The 18137-nt window shown below is 39.0% G+C and overlaps 1 protein-coding gene across 1 annotated transcript in view; it reads left to right on the forward strand.

The window, feature by feature from the left end:
* Positions 1 to 18137, forward strand: part of ARHGAP6 (Rho GTPase activating protein 6) — a 536545-nt gene that overhangs the window by 70633 nt on the left and 447775 nt on the right. The gene's annotated exons all lie outside the window — the stretch shown is intronic.

The raw sequence follows: 18137 nt of genomic DNA on the forward strand, positions 1-18137 counted from the left end.
AACCCCAGAATATTATTTGGTTTGTTGCATACCAAAACATGAAACATAGAATCTAGAAGTATCAGAATGCATAGAATATTGCTATCAATAAATATGAAAATGACAACCAAAGAGAAAACAGATACGTGTGAATAGGCATTTCCTTTTGTTTTTCAAGTGGTTTGTTGGAAAAATGAAAATCTGACATCCACCTCCCTATTCAAATGCTTTGATATTTCTCCACTGCTCTTCAAATCAAGTCCAAACTCCATGACCTTGTTTGTAAAACTCTTGGGGATCTGAATCCACCTCTTTACTTCTTCATCGCTAGTCTATCACTATCTAGCCTCTACTTGAATTCTGTCTAAAACAAAATAAACTCTTCAGCTCCTTAAATACACTTTGTGTTCTCTTACTTTTAAGTCTTTATGTACGTTTTTCCCTCTGCCTGGAACGTTATTGCTTAGGCGTGATTGCTTGCTTTTCTCAAGAGACAAGTTCAAGCCCTGACCTGATGTCAGTTTTTGATTAAAAATGTTGACTTTGGCTTTATTTTTTATATTAACAGTGATAAACTCCATAATTCCTTACAGTTTTCAGAATAATACTTGCCTCCCCCCAGGGATTCAAAGTAATGTTTAATGTAATATATTTGAAAACAAAAAAAAAAGGCAAGAGTCAATACCCTGCCATTATCTTCAAGATTAAAGTTGGTAGAACAGATATTAATCAGCTCTATTAATTGGCTTCAAACTTCAGTTCTATTGAATGTTTCTTGGTGGTCATAGACAAGCTGTAGACTAAGTTAACATGGATTCCTAGCTCTACCATATTTTTAAAAGCTATCAACATTTTGGCTCCAAACTTCTTTTTCTCTTCATGTCTAGATTGCCAGACCATTTTGTCTAATTATAACAGTACTTGGACCTTATGATGAATTTGCAGAAAATCACTTCTGAAAATGGCTGCTTAAAAAACAGTGATACAAATGCATGCAGTTGAAATTAATCAAAAGTATTTCTGAGTAAACATTACCCTTGAGGCCCCATGTTAAGTCTGTGAAAAGCAAGATAAGCTCATAATTTACATCAAAGTTTACAGGATGACCAGCCGTCCCAGTTTGCCCAGTCTTGTGGGAGGAGAGGGAGGACTGTGAGATGTAATTTTTCAGTGGTAAATTCAAAAAGTCCCATGCAAACCAGGATGGGTTGATCATCCTAGCTACATATCAGAATATGGGTTCATAGCAACTCCATTTTATAGAAAGCACCTCACAATTAGTTTTGAGAAAAAAATGATTTATTAAATGCTTGGATCATGTGGGCAAAGAAATATTAAGACATTCATAAGCCAGGAAAATAACCCGATCAAAGGCAACATGGTATGAAACCTTAAAGAGGGTCTCAAGAACTAGATTAACTGGGCTTGAAAAAAGGTGTAGTAGGTTGGGAGACCAGAATAATAGGCCAGATGTGAACAACCTCCATATTCTAAGCCTGGAGGGGCCAGACCTTACTTACGAAGTGCTTGGGTGCTAATTTAGATAATCTGGGACAAGTTTAACCAAAATGACCATATAATAAAAGTGATGTTTTTGGATGAGTAGTCTAAGCTTTGTTTGGATCTTTCATTTCTAAGAGAATGAAGAAATTAGCAGGAAATTGTATTCATCCAGAAGACATTGTTGCAGGCTTTGTTTTCTACTTTGCAAGCAAAAGCAAGTATTCAGAAACTTGTGCTTCTTCAACAATTCTTAATATTACAAGGTATATTGAAAACTACCAGGTTGCCTTATTTTATGTAAAACTGCTTTGTGAAAATATAGATTTACATATGCAAAAAATTGAAAGACTTATTTCTTGTATTAAAAGATAAATTTCTTTCCTAAATTAGTGTTTAAAATAGTATTTTAAAATAGTTTTAAATTTGGGAAATATTATTTGTTATATAATATGAACATTGATTTACTTAGCTATCACTTCTCTGCTTAACTGGGACCTGCAGGATCAATAACAGTTACTGTGATGAAAAAACAGGGAATTAAAGTCCAGGTAAGGAAAATACATGCAAAGACCTTGAGGCTAAGAAAGTGTGAAAAATTCAGGAAATTGAAGCTCTCGATGACTAGAACATGGAAAGTAAGATGGAGCTGTGGGAAATGAAGCTGAAGAGAGGTACATGGAGAAGTGGTTAAGGACTTTGGACATCTTCCTCATTGTTTATAGGGGGCTCTTAAATGTTTTAAGCAGGAGAATGGCAACCATATGCTAAAGCCAGAGCCAATTCATTGGCATGTAACCTGTGCAGTAACATAGGATCCAGTGTTCAGAGGGGTCCGCACTTGGTTTAAGGCTCTGTTGTCACCATCTTGGAATTCTTAACAATTTTTGAATGAGGTGTCCTGTATTTTCATTTCTGGGCCCTGCCAATTATGTACTTGGCCCTGGCCAAGGCTCCAGGTAAATGGAGCATGGTGAATTCATGGCTACTGAATGCTAAGAGGACCATTTTTTTCCTGTTTGCTGCTTAAACAACAACAACAAAAACCAGACTATAAGGGCAGTTTTAGGTTCACAACAAAATTGAGGAGGAGGTACAGAGATTTCCCTTATACTCTCTGCCCCCACCTACATACTACCCTGCTATCAAAATCCTGTACCAGAGTGGTACATTTGTTACAATTATGTTGATACATCATCATCACCCAAAGTTTGTCATTTCCATTATAGTTCACTCTTGGTGTTGTATATTCTATTGGTTTTGACAAATGTATAATAACGTGTATCCACCATGATAGTAGTATACAGAGTAGTTTCACTGCTGTAAAAATCCTCTGTGCTCTTTTTGTTCATCCCTCCCTCCCCACCCTTCTTAAACCCTAGTAACAGCTGATCCTTTTACTGTCTCCATAGTTCTGCCTCTTCCAGAATGTCCCATAGTTGCGACCCTATAGTATGTAGCCTTTCCAGTTGGTTTCTTCTCAGTAATTTTTTCCCCCTTGTTCAGCTTTGGATGATTCTACAGGCCACCCTGTAATAGCCAAAGGTCATATTTTTACTCCTGGAATAATGAGAACAGGAGGTTTTTCAGGGGTAATCAACTTTAGAGGGTTAAAGAACAAATAAACATTCCAATGGCATGATATTCCTGGGCGATAATGTGAAGAAAGCATGGATGGATGTGGCAATTTTTATTCTGATGTTTTCTTCAGGCAGTTTTATGTTTCTAGATTAGTGCAGGGTATTCACAGTTGCCAAATCTTATCAACCAACTACTCATTCATTGCAGATCCTAAGGAAATAAACTTCTAGAAAACTACTAGCCAAAGATATCTGTTAAATATAACTCCTTAGATCCCAGACAGTAAAATTACTGTGCATGCCAAACGCTTATGAAAGAAAGTGAAAGTGAAGTTGCTCAGTCGTGTCCGACTCTTTGCGACCCCATGGACTGTAGCCTACCAGGCTCCTCCGTCCATGGGATTTTCCAGGCAAGAGTGCTGGAGTGGATTGACATTTCCTTCTCCAGGGGATCTTCCCAACCCAGGAATCAAACCCGGGTTTCCCACATTGCAGGCAGATGCTTTACTGTCTGAGCCACCAGGGGAGCCAGTTAATGACAGAACTTCTGGGGACTGACAAGGATTACAGGTGCAAATATGTTCTAACAGGATGCTTGTTGCCCTTGAGGATCATCTTCTATCTAACCGCAAATTTACCAGAGAATCTACAAGCCACGCTTTTCCCAAAGTGCAGCCCTCCCCACTAACAGTTTTCATTAAGCTAATGACTCCTTGCTTTCTGTGCCATATTGGACTTTAATTCTCTCTTCTCCAAAGAAACCAAAAACTGCATCTTTTGGGGCTTTTCTATAAATTTTATATTAGAATGTGTCAGAAATACTGTCAAGCTTTTATTATTATGTGTGTGTGGATTGTATCATTCATATACTATGTTTCTGTGTATACTATGTACTGTGAATAGTTTTGAGGGGTTTTTCTCCTTGTACAACTAAAACATGCTTGTTGCATTTTGCCAGATTTTCATCTTTTTTTTTTTTTTTTTGCTTTCTTGTTCCAATCAATTATGGCGCACACTGGCTCCTGGGGGCTTTCACACCCAACAGCCAGTACATGTGTCTCTTTTTGGGAGGACCAACCTGTGGGTCCCACTACTTAGTGAGCACACAAATTCCTGGGAATTTACTCCTTCTAGCAGATGAGTAGGACATGGTGGGGCAGTCAGTAACTGATTGGTATTGTGGTACTATACATATGTGCATGTGTGTGGTGTTTAAATATTCCAGCTCCCTGATGAGATAAGTAATAAGGAACCCACACCATCTCCCCAACTTCCCTCAGTCCTGTGGGTTGATTCATAGTTAACCTTCCCAGAATCTTTGCCTGATAACACATCTTTCCTTGGCATCTTTATTTTCCTGGTCTCAATTTCCCATTTTGCTTCTTGTTCATCCTGGGAATACTTCTTATGAATCACTTTCGCACAATTCTTCCCCTCAGGTCTACCTTGAGGAAGCTACTCTAAGAATTTGCTCATGCAGAAAATTTGCAGATCATTGAAGGTGTTAAAAAAAGAAGAACTCGAAATAAATCACACACCATTCTCCTATCCCAAGACACTCACTGTCAGCCTTTTTTCAATGAATAAAAAAATTTTATTGAGGTATATTTTGCATCTCATATAGTTCACCCTTTCAAATATATATTTCAATGAACTTTTAGTAAATTGCTAAGTAGTCTGTCCATCACTGCAAATTAGTATGAGAGCATTTTCATTACCCCAAGAAGACATGTCATACACATTTAAATGACATTAATCCTCATTTTCATCCATCCCAGCCCTTGGCAACCACCATTCTACTTTCAGTCTCTATGAGTTTGCCCATTATGGGTATTTCATATAAGTGGTATCATGAAATATGTGATCTCTTGTGTCTGCCTTAATTTAGCATAATGTTTTTGAGATTCAGTAATCTTATAGCATGTATCGGTTCTTCGTTTCTCTTTATTACCAGATAATATTTCATTGTTTGGATATACCTCCTTTTGTTTATCCATTCGTCAGTTGGTGGACATTCCAGTTGTTTCCACTTTTTGGACTATTGAATAAGGCTGTTATGAATATTCATCTGTGAGTCTTTGGCCATATGTTATCAATTCTTTTGGGTATATACCTAGGAGTGCTGGGTCACATGGTGATTCTTTAAGATTTTGAGGAACTGTCCAGATGTTTTATAAAGCAACTGAACTATTTTACAATGCATCAGCGTATGGGGATTCTAGTTTCTCCACATTCTTGTAAAGACTTATAGTAATTGACCGCTAAGAGACTCCATCTTTGTAGAGGTGTGATCTAGATTTTTCTCAAACATGAATGGATTTTTTCAACCTCCTTATTATCATTGTAGTGTATTTTTAAAGTATCAGATCCTTATCCAGGGCTATAGAGCCCTCTGAACACAGAAGGTTAGTATAATTTGTGTTTTCTCTTATTCTATTTGTCTTCAGCCTCCTTCTGATTCTCTTTATCAACCCCTCTACTTCTCCAAAATAAGGCTGATAATTAAAAGCATGCCCAATTAGTCTTATAATTATTTTTTCTTCTCAACATCAGCTGACTACTTTTTAAAACAGATTTTCATGGGAGCGTTATGAGTGTCTCATCACTGAATTTCAGGCTGATGTACTCGGTTCTCATAAGCTAGAGATAAGCTAACAATTCACACATATCAAGGGGGACTTGGGAAGTGAGGGCAAAAGTTTTTGCAATGAGGTAAATTTTCTTCTGCAAGTCTCTCTCTCTTTTTTTCTTCAAGTCTCTTAATGAGACATCACCACATGACTGGGCTGGTCTGGATTTTGTCACTCTCATGTATCAACCTTTCCCCTCCAAACCAGCCTATCAGGTTCCTCATTAGATAATTTTGTTCAGACTCAGCATTTCAGCAGATAGTAACTAAATACCTTCTTTCCTTCACCCAGAAAAGCTCCCTGTTTTTTTAGAAAACAAGAAGAGCTTGCTGAAATACTTCTCAGAGGCAGGCTTTCCAAGTGAGTGTATTTTCCCAGGCTTTTGATATTTTAATCTATTCACAAACTCCTAGAAGCACAGTATGCCCCTTTCCATGCAATCTTTTGCCTAATATCCATGCATGAGAAGTTCCAAAAAACAGTTATAAAAGTTCTTAATTATTTAAAACTCTGGTGAGACAAACCAACACAAATTTCAGTGCAGCAGATGACTATATCTTATTACCCTACATACAGCTATTGACAATAGGATTACAGATTAAACAACAGATTACAGATTTATTTTTTAATTACAGCTTTATTGAGAAATTAACGTACCAAAAATTCACATTTTTAAAGTATACAAATCAGGGATTTTTAGTATATTCCTGGAGTTGTATAAACTGTCATAACTATCTAATTCTGAAACATTTGCATTGCCCCCAAAAGAACCACTGTGTCTTTTGGCAGTCACTCCTCATTCCTCCTTGTCCTTCCCAGTCCTAGGAAACCACTAACCTACTTTCTGTCTGTATGGATTTGCCTTTTATGGACATTGCGTATACATGGAATCATGCAATACGTGGTGTTTTGAGGTTGACTTCTTTCATTTAGCCTAATGTTTGCAAGATTCATCTGTGTTGTAGCACATGCCAGTACTTCATTTCCTTTCCATGTTGAATACTCTTCTATTGTATGGATATACCATATTTTGTTGATTGATTCATTTGACAGACAATTGGGTTGTTTCCACTTTTTTTGGCTATTAAGAACAATGCTTCTATGAACATTAGTGTATATGTTTTTGTGTAGACATTTGCTTTCACTTCTCTTGGGTATATGGGATTCCCTCGTAGCTCAGTCGGTAAATAATCTGCCTCAATGCAGGAGACGTGGGTTCAATTCCTGGGTGAGAAAGATCCCCTGCAGAAGGGAATGGCAGCCTACTCAAGTATTCTTGCCTAGAGGATCCATGGACAGAGGAGCCTGGCAGGCTACAAGTCCATGGGGTTGCAAGAGTTGGACACAACTGAGCGACTCAACAACCACCACCACCACTCTTCAGTGTATATCTAGGAGTGGAATTTTGGGGTCATATTGTAACTCTTTGTTCACATTTTTGAGGAACTGACAAACCATTTTTGCAAAGCAGCTGTATTCTTTTAAATTCACAATAATCATGGATAGTGATCTACATTTGTAGATCAGGAAATGGTGACCCAGAGAGCTTAACATTTTTTGTGTAAGCTAATAAGTCAAGCCCATAATATTCAAAATGTTGGCTCATTCCAGAAATGAGGCCCTCTCAGATTCCTCTAAGAATATCTATCATTCCTTAAGAATGTCCATTACCTGGGGTAATGGGTGTGTCTACCTCAAATTATGAACATCTCAAGATTCAATTCTGTAAATGGAAAAACATCTGTAAAAATCATACTTCTGTTTTTAACAGCAAAAAATGTTAATTCTTTCTACAGTGAACATGCATCACTTTGAAAATCAAGGAGATGGGTTAAACATATAGAAAAATCATGCCACTGAAATCATGTTACTATAAGGATTTATTCTATTAAATGAAATTAACTTTTCTTCATTTGTTCTTTCAGTGGGGGTGAAGAATCCTGTGGCCCAGAGATTTTTCCAGTGTTTTCCATCTTGCAGTATATTAAGGGATTAGTGTTTTCAGGAAATTCATTTCTGCTCAAAGACTCACTTTTATAGCCCCTCAACAACATCATAGGGCTTCCCAGGTGGCTCACTGGTGAAGAGTTCACCTGCAGTGCAGGAGATGCAAGAGATGTGGGTTCGATCGCTGGGTTGGGAAGATCCCCTGGAGAAGGAAATGGCAACTCACTCCAGTATTCTTGCCTGGGAAATCCCATGGACAGAGGAGCCTGGCGGGCTATAGTCCAGTCGCGATGAGTCAGACACGACTAAAGACACGCATATGCACACACATACACACACCAGTATATGTGCTCTACTCTAGTCATTCCCAACAGATCTCTCCGCAGGACTGACCCTATGGAATCTTTTCTTGAAGAGAGCAAATCCCAGATTTGTTTCCTGTTTTAAATTGTTGGGAACTGATATCTCAGAACCATGTAATTATTTATGCTTATAACTGCATTCCTCTCTCCAGTCACAGTATTCTTTATTACTGGCTGTAGTTCTTGGAACCCTTTAACCATTCTTGATGCAGGGTCTTCTTTCAGGTTACCCTCTAGGCCTATAATTATCTTCCAAATTCTTTTTCCCCTGTATTTAAAAAAAAGAAGCATAGTTAATTTATAGTTTTTTGTTAGTTTCAAGTGTACAGCAAACTGATTCAGATATGAGCTTCCCAGGTGGCTCAGTGGTAAAGAATCTATCTGCAATGCAGGAGACACAGGAAATGGTGGTTCTATCGGGAAGCTCCCCTGGAGGAGGGCGTGGCTACCCACTCCAGTATTCTTGCCTAAAAAATCCCGTGGACAGAGGAGCCTGGTGGGTTATAGTCCATGGGGTCACAAATAGTGGGACATGACTGAGCAACTGAGCATGCATGCATATGCATATATATATTCATTCTTTTTCAGATTCTTTTCCATTATAAGTTATTACCAGATTTTGAGTATAGTTCTCTGTGCTCTACAGTAGGTCATTGTTGTTTACCTATTTCATATATATGTTAAGTTGCTTCAGCTGTGTGCACTATGGACTATAGCTCGCCAGGCCCCTCTGTCCTTGGGATTCTACAGGCAAGAATACTGCAGTGGGTTGCCATTTCCTTCTTCAGGGGATCTTCCTGACCCAGGGATGGAATGTGCATCTCTTATGTCTCCTGGATTGGCAGGCAGGTTCTTTACCACTAGCACCACCTGGGAAGCCCATTTTATATATAGTATTTATATTTTATATACAGTAGCTTGTACATGTTAACCCCAATCTCCTAATTTATCTGCCCCCTTCCCCACTATCCCTTTTGGTAACCATAAGTTTGTTTTCTATGTCTGTGAGTCTATTTCTGTCTTGTAAATAAATTCATTTGTATATATATATATATTTTAGATTCCACATGTAAGTGATATCAGATGATATTTGTCTTTCTTTATCTGGCTTACTTCACTTAGTATAATAATCTCTAGGTCCATCCATGTTGCTGCAAATGGCATTAAGTATTCTTTTTTATGCTGAGTAATATTCCATTATATATACATATTGCATCTTCTTTATCCATTCCTCTGTTGATGGACACTTAGATTGTTTCCACGTCTTGGCTGTTGTGAATAGTGCTGCTGTGAACATTGGGGTACATGTATCTATTTGAGTTTTAGTTTTGTCTGGATATATGCCCAGTAGTGGGATTGCAGGATCATATGGTAGTTCTATTTTTCGTTTTTTGAGGAAACTCCATACTTTTCTCCATAGTGGCTGTATCAGTTTACATTCCCCCCAACACTGTAGGAGGTTTTTTTCCCCTCCATACTGTTTCCAGCACAAATTCTTATCTAGAATCCCTTTTTCTTTGACAGGCATGTATTCTTCATGTGGATTACCAAACACATTGCTTTAAAATTTATGCAATTTCATGCCTTTCTATCTGCAGTCATTATAATCATAACATTTTGGAGCTGTGCACACAAAGGTTCAGTACTGCAAAGCAGTTTTGACAGCAGAATGGTCTGAATGTATAAGAAATCCAGGGAGACTCTTGCTTGATAAATGAAGTTGCTTATATTCCTTGAAACAGTAAGGTAATTCACAACACTCCCTCACACAGCAACCTGTGAACATACCCTCCTCTTTGGGGTACTGTATGGGGTATGATCCTGGAGGAGGGCAAGGCAATGAACTCCAATATTCTTACCTTGAGAATCCTGTGGACAGAGGAGCCTGGCGGGCTAAATCCATATGGTCACAAAGAGTCAGACACAACTTAAACAACTTGGCATGCATAGAGTATGACAGGATATTGGCCAGGAAGGCGTCACTGGGACCTGCCACTCTCTAAGGGGCTGATAAACACTCCAGAGGATGAGGATAAATGCCCAAGAAATGGATTCTGCTTTTGGCTCTGAAGCTGGTCAGATTGGCAAAATATCAATTACTTGGTAAATTAGACCTGATTAGCCAAAGTGAGTAATTCAGCATCTTTCTCTTATGGGGTTTTAGTGGCTGACATGTTCCCATTCAATGATAATTATCCATCAAAATAATAAACACATTTAGCAGATTTTCATTTTTGCAAAACTCTTATATAGATTTAATAGCACATTTCTCATTAATTTTATTCCTCAATACTTTATAGATTTAGTTTTGTTTGTTTTCCTTATTTAGATGAAATCTATTTTTCCATTATGTTTTCAATTTGGTTATTGGTGGCATATAAGAAATCTATTGATCTGTATGTTGTTCTTATAGCCAGTAACCTTATTTCTTTTTTGTACTAATTCTAATAAATTATAAATTCACAGGATTGTATTTGAAGATAGGAAATTATTTCTTGCCAATAATAACAATTTGACACAGTCCTTTTCCATATTTAAGCTCCTTTTTGTCTTCTCATCTTATGTATTGATGAAGACTTCTGGTACAGTGTTGAATATGGGTGTCTTTGCCTGCTCCCTGGTGGCTTAGAGGTTAAAGCGTCTGCCTCCAATGCGGGAGTCTTGGGTTCGATCCCTGGGTGGGGAAGATCCCCTGGAGAAGGAAATGGCAACCCACTCCAATATTCTTGCCTGGAGAATCCCCTGGAAGGAGGAGCCTGGTGGGCCACAGTCCACTGGGTCACAAAGAGTCGGACACGACTTCACTTTCACTTTCACTTTGCTTGCTCCTAGGAATAATGGGATCACTTCTAACTTTTTACTGTTAACTTAGCATGATTTCTAACAAGTTTTGGTAGATATCCTTGACTAATATAAAGCAGTTTCTATCTTGATTTATTAGTATCAATAGTTATGTTTTTCTTTTAATCTGAGAAGTCTTTGAAATTTTGTAAAATATATTTTAGTATCTGTTGAGATGACAATGTTATTTTCTTTGACCTTTAATATAAAAATATAGAGAATTCCATTAATAGCTATCCTAATGTTGAACCTTTTTGAATTCCTGGGATAAAGCCAACTTGATCATGATTTGTTATTATGTACTTTTTTATTTACTTAGCTTTATAATATTCTTCATAAAAAATACTTATTGGCTGAGTATATAAAAATATCTAATGAACCATGAAGTTGTTTGAAATTATTAGCAGGAAATACAAATAAACTAGTTGGCTATAATATTCACTTTTTTCTGAATAATTCCATTCCATGCAGACATGAGCAGTAGAATTTGATCGTAAAAGAGAAATGACTTCTTGGCAGTGTAGACCATGTTTTCCCTGGTCTTAACATTGAGTAGCCTGTGTGGCTTATTTTGTATGTTTAAACAACATGTTCGAGTTCACCGAAGTTGCAACAAGCATCACTTACTGACAAAACTCCTGACATTTACTTGATTTAAATGTGTTGCATTACTCTTTGCCCAGCAATCTCTGGTTGCAGAGGCTATAGCTTTTTCTTTTATTATTTGCCAAGAGCAGTTAGGAAGGTATAGCTGTTCAGAATATTAACTCCTGGTTTCACACCCCACCTCTGCCATTAACTGGCTATGAAAACCTTAATTCTTCAATTTCATCATTTAAAAAATGGGACTATTTAAAAGTACCTCATGGGTTATTATGAATATTAAATAAGTAAATATAAAACACTTAAAATAGTACTCAGAGCATGGTGACTGTTATGTTTTAGCTGTGATTTTAAATAATCAAATCAGAGTTGTTAATTTTGTTACAGATGTCAGTATCTTATGATCACACATGAGAAATTTTTTTCTTATATATGACTCATGGAAGCATCCCACGTGGAGTTTGACTAGTCTTTTACTCATTCAAGGCATTTCTGAAAATAGGCAGTTTTGTTTGACTGTTTTTCCAATAAAAAAGTGCTGGATGATTTTTCCAAAATATTTTACATTTTGGAAAATTCAGAAAGATGAGGTTGAGGCTGATTATCAGAATAAGACAATCTGTCTACAGATACAAAGAGAAAAATCATCAAACATTGGCAACCTGTAATCAATAAGCAAAGGGACTTGGAGAATATGAGTTCTGAGTGGCAAGGGATAACCCTCACCTCTCATTGTTCTCAACAAGTCTCTTCTACCACCTGTGTGTGCACAAGGACAGTTAAGCCTTAGCCAAAGTATCTTTTGGGGAATGAGAGAGAGATTGACTGATGAAGAGATTGAGATTGTGTGCAGACTATTCCCAGACTGACTTCCTGGATTCAGATCTGAGCTTCACCACTGCTCACCAGCCAGTTGACCTTGGGTATGTTTCCAACGCCTCAGTTCTCTTTTCTGTAAAATGGTGATGATGATAATAGTAGTTAATTCTCAGGGCTGTGGGGAGAATTTAAAGGGAAAATCCCTGTGCAGGAACAACATAGAGCCCTGCACACAGGAAGTGCTCAATCCATGGTGTCAATCATTAACACAATGAGGTCAATTATTTAGCACAAAAACATTTGTTATCAGTTCTTTTTGTTCTACTCAGCAGGTCGTCATATCTCCAGTTAGGCAGCATGCTGTATATGGAAGATTGGCAGCAGGGGAATTCACTGTTTGGTTTTTTTAAAGACAATTCATTTTTTTTTTTTTAGTATATTCAGAGTATTCACAGATATATGCAACCATCACCACAATGAATTTTAGAACATTTTGATCACTTCCAAAAGAAACCTCATACCTTTTAGCTTTCAACCTCTCTCTGCACACACTGTATCCACCTAACTAGCCTTAGGTAACCACTAATCTACTAGGTAACCACTAAATTGCTATAGTTTATTCTGGACATTTCATATAAATTGAATCATAGAATATTTGGAGTTTCATGACTGGTTACTTTCATGTACTTTAATATTTTCATGATTCATCCATGTTATAGCAAGTATCCGTACTTCTTTTTTATGGCTGGATAATATTCCACTGTGTGGGTGTAGCATATTTTATCAGTTCACCCATTAATGGACATTTGAGTTATTTCTACATTTCGGCTATTAGAAATAATGCTGCAGTGAATATTTGCATACAACTTTTTGTGTGATTATGTGTTTTCAACTCTCTTGGGCATGTACCTAAGCTTCCCTCATAGCTCAGATGGTAAAGTGTCCGCCTGTGATGCAGGAGACCCAGGTTTGATCCCTGGGTCAGGAAGATCCTCTGGAGAAGGAAATGGCAACCCTCTCCAGTGTTCTTGCCTGGAGAATTTCATGGACAGAGGAGCCTGGTGGGCTACAGTTTGTGGGGTTGCAAAGAGTTGGACACAACTGAGCGACTAACACGCACACACACACACGTACCTTAGAGTAAAGTTGTTGGTTCATATTCCGTATCAGGAACTGTCAGACTATTTTCCACAGTGACTGTGCCATTATACATTCTCCCTAGCAGTGTATGAAGGTTCCAATTTTTCCACATCCTCACCAACACTTATTATTATCTTGGAGCCATTCTAGTGGCTGTGAAGTAGTATCTCATTGTGGCTTGGACTTGTACTTCCTTAATGATCAATGATGTCAAACATCTTTTCCTATGCTTTTTGATGATTTGTATATTTTCCTTGGGGAAATGTCTATTTGGATTCCATTTTTAAAAACTCAGTTGTTTTTTTCAATTGAGCTGTAACAACTGATTGATTTTATTGAGCTCTTACTCTCTGATAGATCACTGCTGCTCACACATCTCTGTATACATAGGTCTCCTGGGGCCCTGGTTAAAATGCAGATTCTGCTTCACTAGGTTCTGTGTGGGGCCTGAACATCTACATTTCCCATTAGCTCCCAGGTAGTTCTGCAGCCCATAGAGCCCACTTGAGTATAAAAGAAGGATGTTATTTCCAGGGGCTTAATTTCCTCCACAGTGTGAAAGAACTGTAGGAAACATGAGTTCAGAAAAGAAACTGGAAATGAAAAATGCAATTTAATGAAGTTAATTGTGAACAGTATGGGTTTGTTCAAATGAGTTGCTTTTTTTGATAGTCGTCATCCTCATAGTTTCCTCACCTACCCTATTGAACATATTATTTCACTTCTGAGGGGATGTCTCTGGCATTTAATGAGTCATCGCAGTAGTTAAGGCTAGTTGCAGTGGCTGGTGGTATAATTTGGAGGTGCTTTCTGTTCTGCTGTTGAGACATTAAAATGGAAAATATGAAGCCAGAAATGGTTTCTCTGGGAACGCACATACATTGTTAGAGCTCATAATGAGCCTGTCAACATCTTCTTCTCTGTCCCTCCTAATGGGAGATTTTGTCTCCTGACACAGTTTTCAATGAGACTTTCACAAGTGCTGAGTCTCGTACCTTTTACAGTAAAATATTTGCCCAGATGAAGTAATCTCCCTTGGAATTTGAGATTTCTCTCTGAAAATACAGCTAAACCTGTAAGCTGTGAAGAATTATAATAATTTATCTAGAGATACCTTTTAAGCAGCTGGAAGCACTGGAAATTTTCTGCACTGTAAGTTTAGGGAATTTAGGCTGAAAATCTCTGCCCCCAGATAAGTGGGCCTTAGGGAATCTGCCATATCCTTAGGTGAGAGGGTGATGGATGGTGAGTTCATTTATACAGTCACTTAATCAAGATCTTGTTCCTTTAGTAATTAACATTTAGTATACACACATTGATGAAATTGGAAAATATCTACTCTGAAGTAATGTGACTATAAGTTTTAAATTTAGCTTCAATACGGTTTTAATTTATAGTGGTATACTACAGTAACACTATAGTATTACTACACAGGTAATACTGTGAGGCCAAGGGTTTGTAACCTTCTCTTTATCTCTTAGTTTAGAAGTCAAGTACAGATGCTCTGTAATCAGCCCTTGAAAGTGTTTACTTTTTCCAAGTGGGCCCATGATTGTTCAAATGTTTCTCTAAGGAAAGTCCCCTTGAATAGAGGAGTCATCCTCAGTCATGAAAGCAAAAGAGATCCCGCACATGCACCATCAGTATTGAAGTGACAACCCTCCATTTGTGAAGCACAGTCACATTATTTAGATGGTGGAATCTCCACCATGTTATTTGCCAGCTGGTCTTGGGAGACTGGAGTTGAGGGCAATGCCCATGCCTGACTGCTGAGTCCCTAGGGCCTCTTCTGTCCTAAACACAGCAGTGTTGCCTTTACATCTTTTTCATACTGAGCCTCCACTCCTTTAACTCTTCCTTAAAAGTGTAAAAATGCTCCTTTCTCCTTCCTTCCTCCCCCTCCCTCCCTCCATTTCTTTCTTTTTTCCCTTCAAAATTCAGTGAGAACACTCATACATCCTAGAGAGTGTGCCAGACGTTAGAACATAGTACTCCCTTGAGATAATGATCTTGATGTGGTCCTTGAGACAGTCATACACTGTAGACTGAAGAGGAGGAAGTGCAAGTGTGGGCAGAAAGATGATGAGTTCCATTTTGATTTTTAAGAGCCAGGGAGCCATTTAAAACAAAGTGCCTCATCAGTTTAGTTCAGTTCAGTTCAGTCGCTCAGTCATGTCCGACTCTTTGTGACCCCATGAATCACAGCACGCCAGGCCTCCCTGTCCATCACCAACTCCCGGAGTTCACTCAGATTCACGTCCATCGAGTCGGTGATGCCATCCAGCCATCTCATCCTCGGTCGTCCCCTTCTCCTCCTGCCCCCAATCCCTCCCAGCATCAGAGTCTTTTCCAATGAGTCAACTCTTCTCATGAGGTGGCCAAAGTACTGGAGTTTCAGCTTTAGCATCATTCCTTCCAAAGAAATCCCAGGGCTGATCTTCAGAATGGACTGGTTGGATCTCCTTGCAGTCCAAGGGACTCTCAAGAGTCTTCTCCAACACCAAAGTTCAAAAGCATCAATTCTTTGGTGCTCAGCCTTCTTCACAGTCCAACTCTCACATCCATACATGACCACTGGAAAAACAGCCTTGACTAGACCGACCTTAGTCGGCCAAGTAATGTCTCTGCTTTTGAATATACTATCTAGGTTGATCATAGCTTTCCTTCCAAGGAGTAAGAGTCTTTTAATTTCATGGCTGCAGGCACCATCTGCAGTGATTTTGGAGCCCTAAAAAATAAAGTCTGATACAGTTTCCACTATTTCCCCATCTATTTCCCATGAAGTGATGGGACCAGATGCCATGATATTTGTTTTCTGAATGTTGAGCTTTAAGCCAACTTTTTCACTCTCCTCTTTCACTTTCATCAAGAGGCTTTTTAGCTCCTCTTCACTTTCTGCCATAAGGGCAGTGTCATCTTCACATCTGAGGTTATTGATATTTCTCCTGGCAATCTTGATTCCAGCTTGTGTTTCCTCCAGTCCAGCGTTTCTCATGATGTACTCTGCATATAAGTTAAATAAGCAGGGTGACAATATACAGCCTTGACGTACTCCTTTTCCTATTTGAAACCAATCTGTTGTTCCATGTCCAGTTCTAACTGTTGCTTCCTGACCTGCATACAGATTTCTCAAGAGGCAGGTCAGGTGGTCTGGTATTCCCATCTCTCTCAGAATTTCCCACAGCCTCATAGGTCTCTGTAAAGCTGAGAAGAGAGGCTGAGAGAGATAAAGATTTAGGTTGCCTTGGTCAATGGCCTGAATCTAACAAAATAAGTTATAACAAGGATAAATAAAAATTCTTTAAAAGAGGTAAATGCAGAAAAACCACCAGGATAGAGGAAATACAACTTTAAAGAATGCTTGTGTGTTTCAGCTGGGAATAAGCTGGCAGCAGAAGCAAACTTGCTGAGGCAATTTCCAAAGAATAAAATTTTTCTTGGGTTACATTAACAGAAGTATAGCATCTAGAATTAAGGAAGTCATCGTCCTGCTGTATTTTAGGCTGGTTGAGACTATAATTAGAATAATACATTGAGTTCTTAGCTCATGAGCTATACAAAAATAGGGGGAAGCCTAGATTTTGTCTGTGTCCGATAGCATGCCAACTCATGCTCCAGAGATTTCTGTTACACGTAACAGCCACTCATTACATCTAAGTCTACATCTAGGTGTGAGATCTTGGCCAAGGATGTTAGGACAATACTGATACTCTTGTTGGAGAGTTACTATGAAGAATAAATCGGGAAGCACATGTCAAGCCCTAGATACAGCCCTTGATACATAGCAACCTGAAAGTGAAGTCGCTCAGTCATGTCCGACTCTTTGCAACCCCATGGACTGTAGCCCACCAGGCTCCACCGTCCATGGGATTCTCCAGGCAAGGATACTGGAGTGGGTTGCCATTTCCTTCTCCAGGGATCTCCCCGACCCAGGGATAGAACTCGGGTCTCCCACATTGTAGGCAGACACTTTACCATCTGAGCCACAACCCACCACCTGTGCTCTTCTTGGGTCATGTGACCTTGGGTAATCTCTCCACTATTCTGGGCCTCTGCTTTTCTGAAAAGGAATGTGGTGGAGTTAGATGATTCCAGAGTCACTTTCTCCTGATGGCAAGTCCCTGGGGAGAACATCTCCAGTTCTTTTCCTAGTGTTTTCTTTCTGGTCATGGGATCACACTGCCTTCAAAGGGCAAGCCAGAAGCGTCAGTGACTATGGCAGCAGTCCTCGGAGGGTGATGGATGACCAGCTGGTAGGCAATCACCTGTCTTCTGAGATAGATCTGAAGCATTTCTGCCCTGTATCATAGAGTCTCCCTGCAGGACTGACCCTTGCCTGTCCTTGGTGATGTCTGTCTGGTGAACTCACGTTTTATTGGCTTCTTTCTTTTCCCTGCCTTACTTCTTCACTCCCCTACCATTGTTTTCTGGTGTCACATCCTATGAAGTGAAAGTCACTCATCTGTGTCTGACTCTTTGCTACCTCATGGACTATACAGTCCATGGCATTCTCCAGGCCAGAATCTGGAGTGGGTAGCCTTTCCCTTCTCCAGGGGATCTTCCCAACCCAGGAATCGAACCCAGGTCTCCCACATTGCAGGTGGATTCTTTACCAGCTGAGCCACCAGGGAAGCCCAATTGAGTGAGTGAAAGTCGCTCAGTCATGTCTGACTCTTTGTGACCTCATGGACTGTATAGAATTCTCCAGGCCAGAATACTGGAGTGGGTAGCCTTTC

The sequence above is a fragment of the Capricornis sumatraensis genome, chromosome X (genome assembly GCF_032405125.1).
Source record: "Capricornis sumatraensis isolate serow.1 chromosome X, serow.2, whole genome shotgun sequence".
In the NCBI taxonomy this organism is placed as follows: domain Eukaryota; kingdom Metazoa; phylum Chordata; class Mammalia; order Artiodactyla; family Bovidae; genus Capricornis; species Capricornis sumatraensis.